Source organism: Papio anubis, chromosome 7 (assembly GCF_008728515.1).
Source record: "Papio anubis isolate 15944 chromosome 7, Panubis1.0, whole genome shotgun sequence".
Taxonomy (NCBI): domain Eukaryota; kingdom Metazoa; phylum Chordata; class Mammalia; order Primates; family Cercopithecidae; genus Papio; species Papio anubis.
Window position 1 is genome coordinate 115,980,384 of NC_044982.1, and position 12,941 is coordinate 115,993,324.

At 35.3% G+C, this 12,941-nt stretch overlaps 1 protein-coding gene across 8 annotated transcripts in view; it reads right to left on the bottom strand.

Annotated features, from left to right (window-relative positions):
* Positions 1–12,941, bottom strand: part of NEO1 (neogenin 1) — a 266,759-nt gene that overhangs the window by 195,492 nt on the left and 58,326 nt on the right. The gene's annotated exons all lie outside the window — the stretch shown is intronic.

The following is a 12,941-nucleotide window of genomic DNA, read 5'->3' on the forward strand; positions in this document are numbered from 1 at the left end:
CTACTATTTCTGTCAGAAAATATATTACTAACGAGTCCAAAAATTATTAACTGTTGCTCTTTGGATATGACACATAAATATAGTAATCTCACTATAAATGTCTAATAAATAAGATTTACTTTCAAATAGGAAACCAAACTTTGACCAATTTAGAAGAACATTAGGGGGGAAAAAAAAAACCTTCTACCTGAGATAAACAAGCCTTGTTAAACGACATGAGTATCTAATAAAAGTTTTATTTCAAACCCTAGAATTAGATTTATAAATACTTTAAGTTACTGCATTCAAAGTGAAATTCTCTACTGAACATAAAGGAGGCAGAAAATTAAAATGATTCTTCATTAAGAGGTATCTTTTTATGTTTATTAGTTATTTGTATTTCCTTCATAAATTTACTATACACACACATTGTCCATTTTTCTAGTGAATGTATTCATCTGACTGAATTAAAAAGCAATCTGCTATCATATTTTACAAATATTCTTTTTTCCATTGACTTTATAATATTTGTTATAAGAATAAATTTTAAGCTACACAAAACTAAAAGTTATATTTAGGTCTTTTTTATCCCAAGATTATAAAAAATTTCAGCCTTGCTTTGTTCCATTATTTTGTGATTTTCTACATTTAATCTTCATCTAGAATTCATTTTAGTGTAAAGAGCACGGGAGGAATTAGCTTAATTTTTCTAAGTCCCTGTCAGTTCTTTGAACATGGGAAGAACAAAATTTAAAGAAAAATATTTGCTATAAACCTTATATTCTCAGCCTGTTGGAAAGCTTTCCAACTTAAAGCTTTATCACTTTTCTTGAAGAAAACTTCTGACCAATTCCCTTGTAAATAACTCAAGTTGTCATCAGCTTTCTTCATGTGAAAAATCAGAGAAACCTAATCCAGCAAATGAAACTAAGACTGTTTTTCGAATATATCTACACCTCTTTATAATTTATTTACATTATAAATTTAAGGATGACACAAATTATATATTATATAATGAACAAATAGCTCTAAAGAAATACAAAACACACTGGCAGAGGGAAGGAAATCACATTCAATTGTTTTAAAAGTTTTCCAACACTTCAATGATAAACAAATTCTAATTCTAATCAGACTAATTACCCTTTCCCAAACACCACAGGCAGGTATTAGAAAAGAGATGGCTGGGCGCAGTGGCTCACACCTATAATCCCAGCACTTTGGGAGGCCAAGGCGGGTAGATCATGAGGTCAGGAGTTCGAGAACAGCCCGGCCAACATGGTGAAACACCACCTCAACTAAAAATACAAAAATTAGCTGGGCATGGAGGCACGTGCCTGTAGTCCCAGTTAGTCGGGAGGCTGAGACAGGAGAATCACTTGAACGCAGGAGGTGGAGGTTGAGTGAGCCGAGATCACGCCACTGCACTGCAGCCTGGCAACAGCGAGATTCCGTCTCGAAAAAAAAAAAAAAAAAAGAAGAGTTTCAGGTCTCCATGCCCATTTAATGACTATAAAATTTATTTTATTTTTCAAGTCTTAAAATTCCTGAAAATAAGCTTAGAAATTTTTCAAAAGTAACCTGCAGTTAGTTTCTTATTGCTACCAAAATGTTTATGTTGCATTAGTTTACTGGAATCATAGTAGAATAAACATATAAACAAAAAGGAAGTACAAAAAGATAGCTAAACTAAGAGAAATTACTTTTATATCTTTACTTAGTAACTATTAAATCTCTATTATACCCCCCAAACTTAACTCAGAAACTTAAAAGATAAATGTGTTAGATTGGTGGTTAAAATACGCAAATTAAAAATCTGAAATATTGTATTACTGATAATAAAATACATTTTATTTCAAAATTACAACACAATTTTTGCCATTTGAAAAAATACCTCCCCAAATTACAATTTAAATGTTTTGCAGTTTAACACTGCCTTTTTTTTTTTCATTTTTAAAACTGAGCCAGGTTGAACACAAAAAAAGTATATGTGTTTGAAAAATTAAGAGCGAATTACACTCATAGGAAAGCTTATAAATGCCTTTCAAAATCAAGGCACTTCAAAATGTTTACAAAAAATATTCACTCTAAATTATTGAGAACACAGTGTTACTTAAATATTTCTGTATATCATTCTGTATTTTGTTCCCTCAGTAGGAGGGCAGTGACCTAAGATATCCTCTCTTCACTTAAAAACCCTCAAAGGCTTGCTGCTGCCTTTTGCAAAGAAAACTGAAGAAACTCCTTTAGTCGACCGCCCCGTCAGTCACCACCTGATCTAGCTTCTGCCTATCTCCAGCCCCACTGCATTGTTCTCTCAGTCAGCTCCCCACAGCTCCTGCCTCTTCACACAAGCTATTCCCACCACCACTCCTTTTCAGTCCATTCCCAGTCTTCCCTCAAGCTCAGCTTAAATACCATTTGCTCAGAAATGCTGTCTGTCCCAGGTGCCCAGGCAATGTTAGTTTTGCCTGTTCTAAGCAAGCATGGTGTATGCGCTACCTACAGAGCACTCCAAAGGTTCTTAATCTTTGAATATTTGTAATAACTTGTTAAAGTAGAGAGGTCCCCAAACTTGCTTGGCTCCTGGTACCCTTATTTTCTCTGTAATTTCTTTTAAGAATTCCATAGGTCAAAAGAAACAGCTAACCATTCTATCTTTTTTTAACAGGTTCAAACAAATGAGTATCTATGTCCCAACAAATTAGCACCTTTTTGAAAAAATAATACATGCAAACTGAAATATATGTATGTATTTATATATACACATATATATTTTTATATATATTTCATTTTAAAATAACCACAATTAGTTACTATGGGATGTTTGCACCTATAGGGCCCCGCACAACTTCTAAAACTTAGATGCTGTGCAACTAAATACTGCTACCCACATTTCCTGTCCCACACTGATTTTTGCATAGTACTTGCTTTTTAAAACAGTAACCACCAGAAGTTCAACTTCGCAAAGATATCACAGCTACAAAATGAAGATGGCACAATCAGATGTTGAAACTGTGAACTACCTTGAGCTAGAAGTTCACATGGTGTCCAACAGATGTGGCCATGTTTCCCTACAAGTTTGAAATGACCCTGGGAGTTCTCTGAAGTGCCTTTGGGTATCTCAGGGTATAGTTCAGGAACTGCAGGCTTATGATCTATCTTTCTACAGTTTTCATTTGTTATATTCCCAGTACCCACCTAGCATGGTGGACCAATCTTTAGATTATATAACCAGATAACTTCTAAAAACTTCCAATGGTTAAAGTATTAATGAGAGACTGCAGGTTCCATTCTAATCATGGCCACTTATTATCATTCCCTTCTATGCTAAGACTTAATAACAAAATAGTTTTTGTAAATTCTGATGAGTGTTTACAAAACTATATGGAAGAGCAAAAAAAGCCAATAAGAGCCAAAGTAATTCTGCAAAACAAAGTAAAGGGACTCCACTCGTTAGTTACCAGTATGTATAAAGCTACAGTAATTAAACCACTGTGGCTCTGGAGCAGGGGATAAAGACACATAACAGGCTATAAAGCCCCCAAACAGAGCTATATATATTTGGAAACTTAATATTTAGTAGAGATGACATTTTAAATCGATTGAGGAAAAGGATGAACTAACTGCTCAATAAATGTTACTAGGACAACTGATTATCCATATGGGAAAAAAATGAGATGCCTACTCACACCCTGTAATAATAGTAAAAGCACTTACGTACCAGATAATGTTCTAAGTATTTTCTACATATTAACCACTCATTTAAGCTTGTCTTACGAAACAGGTACAAGAATCAGCCCCATTTTAGAGAGGAAAACAAAAAACACAAAAATGTTAAGGACCTTGTCAAAGGTCACACAGGTAGTAAATCACAGAACCATGGTCTGTGACCTTATACTACATTATTGTTAGCTATTTGTTCATTATCTGTGATCTGATATTACATTATACTACAATGCCACTCAATACAGACGTAAAAATGTATTCAAGGCCTATAAAAATGCAAGTGATAAAAAACTTAGAAGAAATTTTAGGAAAATACAAGGATAATCCTGGAGTTAGGCAACCTTTTAAATCAAAATAGGAAACTCAAAGCTAGAAGAGGCATGTTTTACTTTACTGCATTAAAAAAACAAACAAACAAACAAACAAAAAAACCCAAAAAACTCTTTATGGTAAAATACCGTAACAAAGCAAAAGACAAACAATGGATTGGGGGGAAAATTGTGCCACATATAACAAACAAAGAATTTAAAAGGTTAAACTGCTCAATATAAAAATGGGTGAAGCTGTGTTCCAGTAAAACTTTATTTATACAAATAGGTGGCTGCATGGATTTGATCCATTTATTGCAGTTTGCTGACCCTTGCCTTAGAATATTATCCAGCAAAAAAATGAGCGGGCTACATTTCTGTGATGTAGAATGAGTTCTGTGAAAAATGAATAATGCAGATGAGTGTAAATTATATAATTTCATATGTATATGATTATATGGGCATTGAGAAAGGCAGGAAAAATGTACACCAGGTTGTTACTACTGGTTACTGGGAGGGGAAAGATAGGAGAAAGGGAGTGGAAGATAGATAAAATAGTTCCACGATAAAAATCATCTTGTATGTATAATCCATTTACAAATACTACACTGGCTGGGCGCTGTGGCTCACCCCTGTAATCTCAGCACTTTGGGGGGCCAAGGCGGGCGGACTGCTTGAGCCCAGGAGTTCAAGACCAGCCTGGGCATCTCCACCAAAAAACAAAACAAAACAAAACAAAAATTAGCCAGGAGTGGTGACTTTTACCAGTAGTCCCAGCTACTCAGGAGGCTGAGGTAGGACAATCACTGGAACACGGGAGGCAGAGGACACAGGGAGCCAAGATTACAGCACTACACTCCAGCCTGGGTGACTGAGGGAGACGTAGTCTGGGTGACTGAGAGAAACCTTGTCTCAAAATAAATAAATAAATACACACACACACACACACACACACACACATATATATATTATACCTTCATATGTGGCAGGTGTGATGTATGTTCACACTCGTGTAAATACCTAAAGAAAAACATTTTTTTAAATGGTCACCAAAATAGGGATTATCTCAAGGATTTCAGTTGATTTTTAGTTTTTTCTTTCACCTTTGGTATTGTCTAAATATTTTACATAAAAATAGTATTACTTAAGCAGAAATATAGCTATCTTCATTCATAAACTCATACACACATACAGTCTGCACAGGAAAGGAACATTATGAAAAGTCTGGGATACATCTGTATGCTGAGATTAAAAGAGTGTCAAGATACATAAAAAATTTACATTCAAAATATGTAGAGTATGACTCTTCTGATATTAAAATATGTACACATGTACAGACGCTTGTATGCCCATATTTAAATGCAAATACAAAGGGAAAAGAATAGAATTAACAAACACTGAACAGTTAACATTGTTTTCCCCCTGGGGAGAGTAGTGGGTTTGAGCTGCCAACGGAGAGCGTACCGGGAGAACACTTTTTACTCCACGTATTTCTATATTGCTACATATATATATGAACAATTGCATACACATTCTTCTTTTTTTTCAACAACAAAAATTTTGTCGGTGGTAGTGGTGAACAACCCTTTGCTGGGAACAGGAGATTATTTTCTAAAGATCTATCACCATTTTCTTTACCCACTTTTTGTTACAATAAAAGGGTTATCAAACACTCACTCCTTAGCTGACTTTGTATAAAAACTGTCCTATACTTCTCCCCAGGGACCTGACACCCAGCCACTTATATTTGCTTAATTTTGGTTTAGTATGGCCAGAGTCACTGGATTCCATTTTGAAATAGGTTTAATGATCCTATCTAATATCTTCTATATTTCCAAGTCTCTTCAAATTTCTCACTTCTTAATGGAATAGCTCTCACTTCTTGATAGACTATTCCTCACATTCTGATAGAATACTTCACACTTCTTGATAGAATTCCATCTTATGGAAAGAAAATATCCACAGGGAACTTCCTTCCGTTGTAATTCCCACCAATATCAACAAATCATATCATGCGGTGCATGTCTTAATTGTGTGACCAGTAATAATTCTAAACTTTATTGTACCCAGAGTAAAACATTAACATATGGTATTTGAATACTTGCAGAAATAAAATGAAATCTATCTGTCTTATTGCCAAAAAAGGTTCAACGTTTACTAGTAGCAGAAATGCAGGGCAGAAGGATAAGCAGCATTTTTATATACCTACAAACGTCAGCATTCTGTATAATGCTCATGGTAAGAAAAGTATCACTTTATTATAAGAAGCTAAGAGACTACTGTCAAAGGACTTTCTTTTTTTTTTTTTTTTTTTTACTACTTGTTAATGTTTCTTTCAACCATCCCATCCCTTCTCGTCAGACTCCAAATCCTACATTTCATCCATCCTGATCCTTTAGGGTCCACTATCACTATGCATTTCAGACTATCTTGCTTCAAGTTCTCAACTACCTTCGAAAATTAGAAAATTAAAATAATTTAACATTCAACGATCTCAACAACATTCATGTTACCAACTAACAACAGGCAACACTTAAGAGTTAAACATTTTCTACACTGTTTTGCTACGTAACAGTTACTGTTCCTGGTTCCAGAGCTCAAGCTCTCTCTGCCCTGCACAGCTAATTTCTCCAAAGACTGATCTCAGACACATCACCTTCCCTATATTTCAACTTTACAGAACCCACTCCTAGGGAAAACATGTAATTAATTGTTAAAATTATACAGATCATTTTAATTGTCTGATAAACATATATGCTTTTAAAACTTCATGGCATACAAGTGTACCATAAAAACAGTGAATGTCAATGTCTAATCAAAGCTAGATCTGAAATTCTTGTTCAGGAACATAATGTTCTATAGTGAAATTCTAGAGAGATTCAATTTCTATACAGTAACGTACTTTGATACATTTTCTAATTTATAGCAACTACTTTCCCAATCACTCCCCCAAATTAAAAAACAATCTAAATTCCTTTATTCCACAAACATTTATGATAATAAGAGTGCTTTCCTTTTCTTCAATTTTCAGCCTTGTTCTTCTCCCCCATCTCCCTCCCTGCAAAAAGACACTTAAAAAAAACATGGGACGGTAAAGTCAGGCAGACATGTTTTTGAATCCTAGCCCTTCTGTGCTAGTTGCTTAATTTCACTCTGTATCTAAAATTTCCTCCCCCATTAAACAGGAAAAATTATGCATCCTTTCAAGGAAATTTCTGTGAAGATGAGAGAGAATCTGTGTAAAATACTTCACTGCTTGGCAGGTAACAGGTCCTCAGTAAATAGTAACTATTCACAGTTCAAAAACCTACAATATCTCCCCCAAAATCGCTAACAATCTAGGACCTCAGTTTTCACAATCACATTTTAGAAACTGTTACGTATAAAACAATATGGACTGTATTTTGACTCATATTTTAACAACTATTATGTGTAAAATAATATTAAGTGATCTTAAAACCAAATTTGATCATCTTTCTTCCCTAATCTTTCAAGAACTCCCCAAAACAGCTAAAATAAAATCCAAGTTCATTACGATGGCCTACCTACAGGATCTGGTTCCTGCCACTTTCCAACCTAATCTCGTACCACACTTCGTCTCACTTCTCTCAATGGGCTGTGAATAAGCCACATTATTCAGTCTCTCGAACAAGCCATGTCCTTTCCCACACTGGGGCCTCCCCATGTGCTATCCTCTCTGCCTGAACACTTGCTCTGCACCCACTCTCTGTCACACGGCTAGCTTCTTCCTTCATGTTTTAACCAAACTGTCCCTTTTACAGAGGCCTTCTCTAACAACTACTTCTGAAGAGATGCTAGTCCTCTATCCTTCTTCCCTATGTGTAATCGTCACAGTAATTTTACCTGTTTGCTTTTTCCTTTTTTCTAAGGTCTATCTTCCCATGAGCAGGCTGGACTATCAGAGAGTATTAAAATGACCCCTGACTTGCCATGGCTATTTGCACCTTGGTTTTTGTTTGTTGTTTTGTTTTATTCTTTTTCAGGATCCTATAGGTAGGAAAGGTGCCTGGGCCAAGATGGAATCAAGTATTAGCGATTCTTAATGACTGAGGACAACATCAAATCTCCATTGCTTTGTCTAAGATCAGCCTTAGTCTCCAAAATTTGATCTCGAGATGACTTGAAGTCTGTCCTTTGTAAAAATGTTTTATGTAACCTTCTTAAAGTACCATAAATAACTAAAGTCAATATTCTATATAATTTCTTCATGATGTGCAAGAAGACAAGGGGCAATGTGATAACCTGCAGACAGTACCATTAACGTTCTAACCAGTCACCTGGAAATTCTCCAAAACAATTCTCAGGAAAAGTCCATTAATAATAAACAATCTTAGCAATATTTAGCTCATATTTAGCTATACTTTAGCTCAAAACTTGGGGGAAAATCTGAATTGGTCATTTTTCATTATGCTAGATGAGAAAAATATAAGAATTTTCACATTAATTACAGAACGTTTATGAAAGCTTTTGGGGTTCGGTGTTGTTGTCTTTTTGGTATAGACAGGGCCTCACTATGTTGCCCAGGCTGGTCTCAAACTCCTGGCTTCAAGTCATCCTCCCACCTTAGCCTCCCAAAGTGCTGGGAATACAAGCATGAGCCACTGTACTCAGCCTGGAAATATCTTATAAGCCACTTTTTAATACTGGTGGCCAGAAGATTCTCCTGAGAGTAAGACCTAATACAGATGCGCATTCACCTAATACTGTTGCAAAGTCTTTTAAATTTCTGAAACAAGTATTTTTTCAGTTCCACGTTTGTTATACTGATGAAAGTATGGCTGCAATGATAATACAACGTAAAAATTAACACAGAGGTACAATTCAATCCCCTGAATCATGGCATTGTTTTACACTGTAATATTCAATTACCATCATTTCATTTTAGCAACATTGTCTTTAGGAATGTTGATTCAGTGAATGCTTACAAAGGCTTCAACTAACTGATACTTCTTTGCTTAACGATGTTTTATTTTTCTACAATGAGCAATGATACTTACTAGTAGTATTCTAGGTACCAAATGTTATATCACAGTAAACTGTCAAGTTATTTTTAAACAGGACATCTCCTCTGCAAAACTTCATTAAATACTCCCTTCTCTATCTTCTGCAGTTATTATGACCTAATATAAGACTGGATAATCAACAAATCTGGAAGCATCCTAAATAACTCTGAACTAGATACAACTACACTTCATCAATCTTCAAGATCACCTTAATTTTGAATGTGAATCTGTTTTACCTTACTGCTACAATTACATAGGTTTCTGCGGGACAGAGGTATTTATTTTACAAAGAAAAAGCAACTCAATATATTGTAGCTCTCAATCTTTTGTGAGCTTAAAAAATCATAATTATAAATCTCTCATTAACTCATTGCCATTTGCAGAGGTGCTGGGTTTTCCCATTCATTTCAATAAATTATGTTAACAAGGGGAGAGAATGCTTGAAATTAAAGCTCTCCTAAAAAATCTAGTTCATCTTATTGGTTTAGAAAGTCACTACAGAAGAGTTTATAAAGCAAGGGACTGAGGGTAAAACCAGCAAGATATAAAACAGAAGTCAAGGGATTCAATATCTAGTCTTAGCTTCCCTAACACAATATAAGGACACTTCAAAGACAGAATGGGAACTATTGGACGAAGTCTAAAGGCATAATGATAGGAGTTAACATTTACTAAGCATTTACTATGTGCCAGAGACAGATTCAGTGATTTTCCTATATTAATTATTTCAATTCCGCATCCCTAGTAGTAATAACTATTATTATCTCCATTTTACAATGAGAACACTACGCCACAAAGAGAATAAAGAATTTGCCCAAAGTCATGATGCTAGCTGGTGAAGAAGGCAAGATCTGAACCAAGTTAGTCTGGTTCCTCTGTGCCCAAGATTGTAACCACCAGATATGCACTATCCAATAGGGATAGTGATGTGTGACATGTGGTTATTGATAACTTAACATAGCTCATCTAAATTAAGATTTTAAGTAGTATAAAATACACACCAGATTTAGATGACTTAGTGCACACACACAGAAGGTAGAATATTCATACTAACTACATGTTAAAATATTTTGGATATATTCATGTAAATAAAATATATTATTAAAATTAGTTCCATCTGTTTCTTTTTACTTTTCTAATGTGGTATCTAGATTTCAAATTATGTATTTGGCTTGTACTATATTTCCATTGTACAGCACTGCACTGGCCTATGTTACCCTTCATTAACGTGTTTTAAAATAATCAAGTTCTCTAAAAAAAAAAAAACACGTATTATTTCTGGAAAGGGTAAAAGATTAACATGAATCATGACAATAATTGTGAGGAATCAAAGCAAAGCTCTTTCCCAGCTGTCTCATATAACTGTTCTGACATCTAAACAGTAAAAATGAAAGGATTTTTAAGTGACTACCAGTACCCTTTCTTTAATGCCTAATCACAAATGTCTATTTAGAAAGGAAACTTTTTAGAAACTTTTCATTAAAAGCTCAGTAATAACTGATTCATTACTGATGAAAGCTCAAACCACTGGATAAAAGAAGTCATACAATTTGACTGTCAACCACAAATCAATTACGAAGGGGGAAATGTACCTCCACAATGGACAGATTTGGTAGACACCATCACAACTAAGTGATCAAATTCACTATTAACAGTAGTGGGACAACCTGGCTTCATAAACATCCTGATGAGATGCAATAAGCAGCATGTAGTATCCTTGCCAAAAGTGTCTAACCTAAATCTATGCATGAAAAAATAATTATGCAAATCCAAAATGTGAAACATTCTACAAGACAACTACCCTGGACTCTTCAAGTAAACAAAAGTGAATGTCATAAAAAACAAAGGCAATAAGAAGACTGTCTTACATGAACTAATGAGACTAATGAGAAACAAGCAAATGCAATGAGTGAAACTTTATTGGATCCTGGGCAACAAAAAACATTTGGGGAATATCCAGATGACTTTAAATGTTGAGTATATTAGATAGCATTACTGAGTTAATTTTAATTTTCTTAGATGTGATTAATGATATTGTTATTTAGGAAAATGTCCTTATACTTTTACAGTATTAAGACATCGAGAGAAAACATTGCATTGGGTTATAAGCAATTATAATATACCAGAAACTACGCAACACACAGCAGGTGCTCTTAGGCATATAGACTCAAGAAACTCAATGCCTTGCCCAGAAGACTAACCATTTGCAGAAGAGTAATTCCTCTGGCCCAATTGAAACAGTGGACATTTGTTTGGTTCTTTATCTTTTCTGTTTATCCTTTAAGCAACCCCATATCATCCTAACAAATTCCCTTTGTACTTAAGTTAGTTAATGTTTCTGATGCTTATAATAAAAACACTTCACTGATACTCTGGGTAGATAGGATTTTTCAAGAAATGTAATACAATATTTTCATATAATTAGAGTTCAAAATTAATAAAGAGACCACATTTTTCGAGGGTTGCTCTAAATATTCTGCCTATGATACGGTTTGGTCTGTGTCCCCGCCCAAATCTCATGTTGAATTATAATCTCCAGTGTTGCAGGTGAGGCCTGGTGGCGGGTGACTGGATCATGGGGGCGCATTTCCCCTTGCTGTTCTGGTGATACTGAGTGAGCTCTCACGAAACCTGGTTGTTTAAAAGTGTGTGGCACCTTCCCCTCCACACTCTCTCCTGCTCTTCCAAGTGAAGATGTGCCCTGCTCCCCCTTCACCTTCCACTATTATTGTAAGTTTTGTGAGGTCTCCCCAGCCACGCTTCCTGTACAGCCTGCAGGACTGACAATCAATTACACCTCTTTTCTTCATAAATTACCCAGTCTCAGGTAGTTCCTTACAGCAGTGTGAGAACAGACTATTTCATCTGTTGACTATCAAATCAATATTTCAGCTATTTGATGAGAAATTTTTTCTAATTTTAGGATCTAGGGCTTGAACTTTATATACAATGAATAAAACATATCATTTCTTAATAAAAACAATTACACCATACAACACCTATTATTTTACTTTTCTATTTTCAAAAGTTAACCATGACTTCTCACCGCTATTTCTAAAGTATACCTCCACTAGTCCTTGATTACCACAGTTCTGTTCAGGGAAACAAGAAAACAAAAAAACTAAGAATTAGATTTGAAGGGTTTGAACAATAACCTAATTACCATAGAACACTAGGTCCAGAAAGGTATATTACATTTTTAGATAGCTGAGTTTCAAGAACTTAAGTCAGTAATGTCAGTAACATCCAAGATTTCTGCACTTGAAGGGCTCTTTAAAATAATAATTTGGCCCAGTCACAGTGGCTCACACCTGTAATCCCAGTACTTTGGGAAGCCAAGGAAAGATGATTACTTGAGCCTAGGAGGAGTTTGAGACCAGCCTGAGCAAAACAGTGAGACCTCCATCTCTACAAAAAATACATTAAAAAAAATTAGCCTGGCACAGGGCATGTGCCTATAGTCCCAGCTACTTGGGAGGCTGTGGCAGGAGGATTGCTTGAGTTCAGGAGATCAAGGACATAGTGAGCCATGATCATGCCACTGCATTCCAGGCTGGACTACAGAGTGAGACCCTATCTCAAAACAATAATAATAATTTATACATTCTTTCAAAAATATTACTAAGGATCTACTATGTATAAGAATAAAATTATTTTTCTTTTGTTGCTTTTGTTTCTTGCACCCTAACCCACCTCCATCCCCACAATACACTATTAGCTCAATGAGAGCAGGAACCCTGCCTGATATAGAGTGGGTGCCACATGCTAAGCACCTAGGTTAAGGGAACAAGATACTTACTATCTGCCCTTAGAGTGCTTATAGTGGAGGACATACACAATGAAATAATCATAGCCACAAATACAACCACAGAACAGTGTGATAGGAGCCATGACAGGATATGTA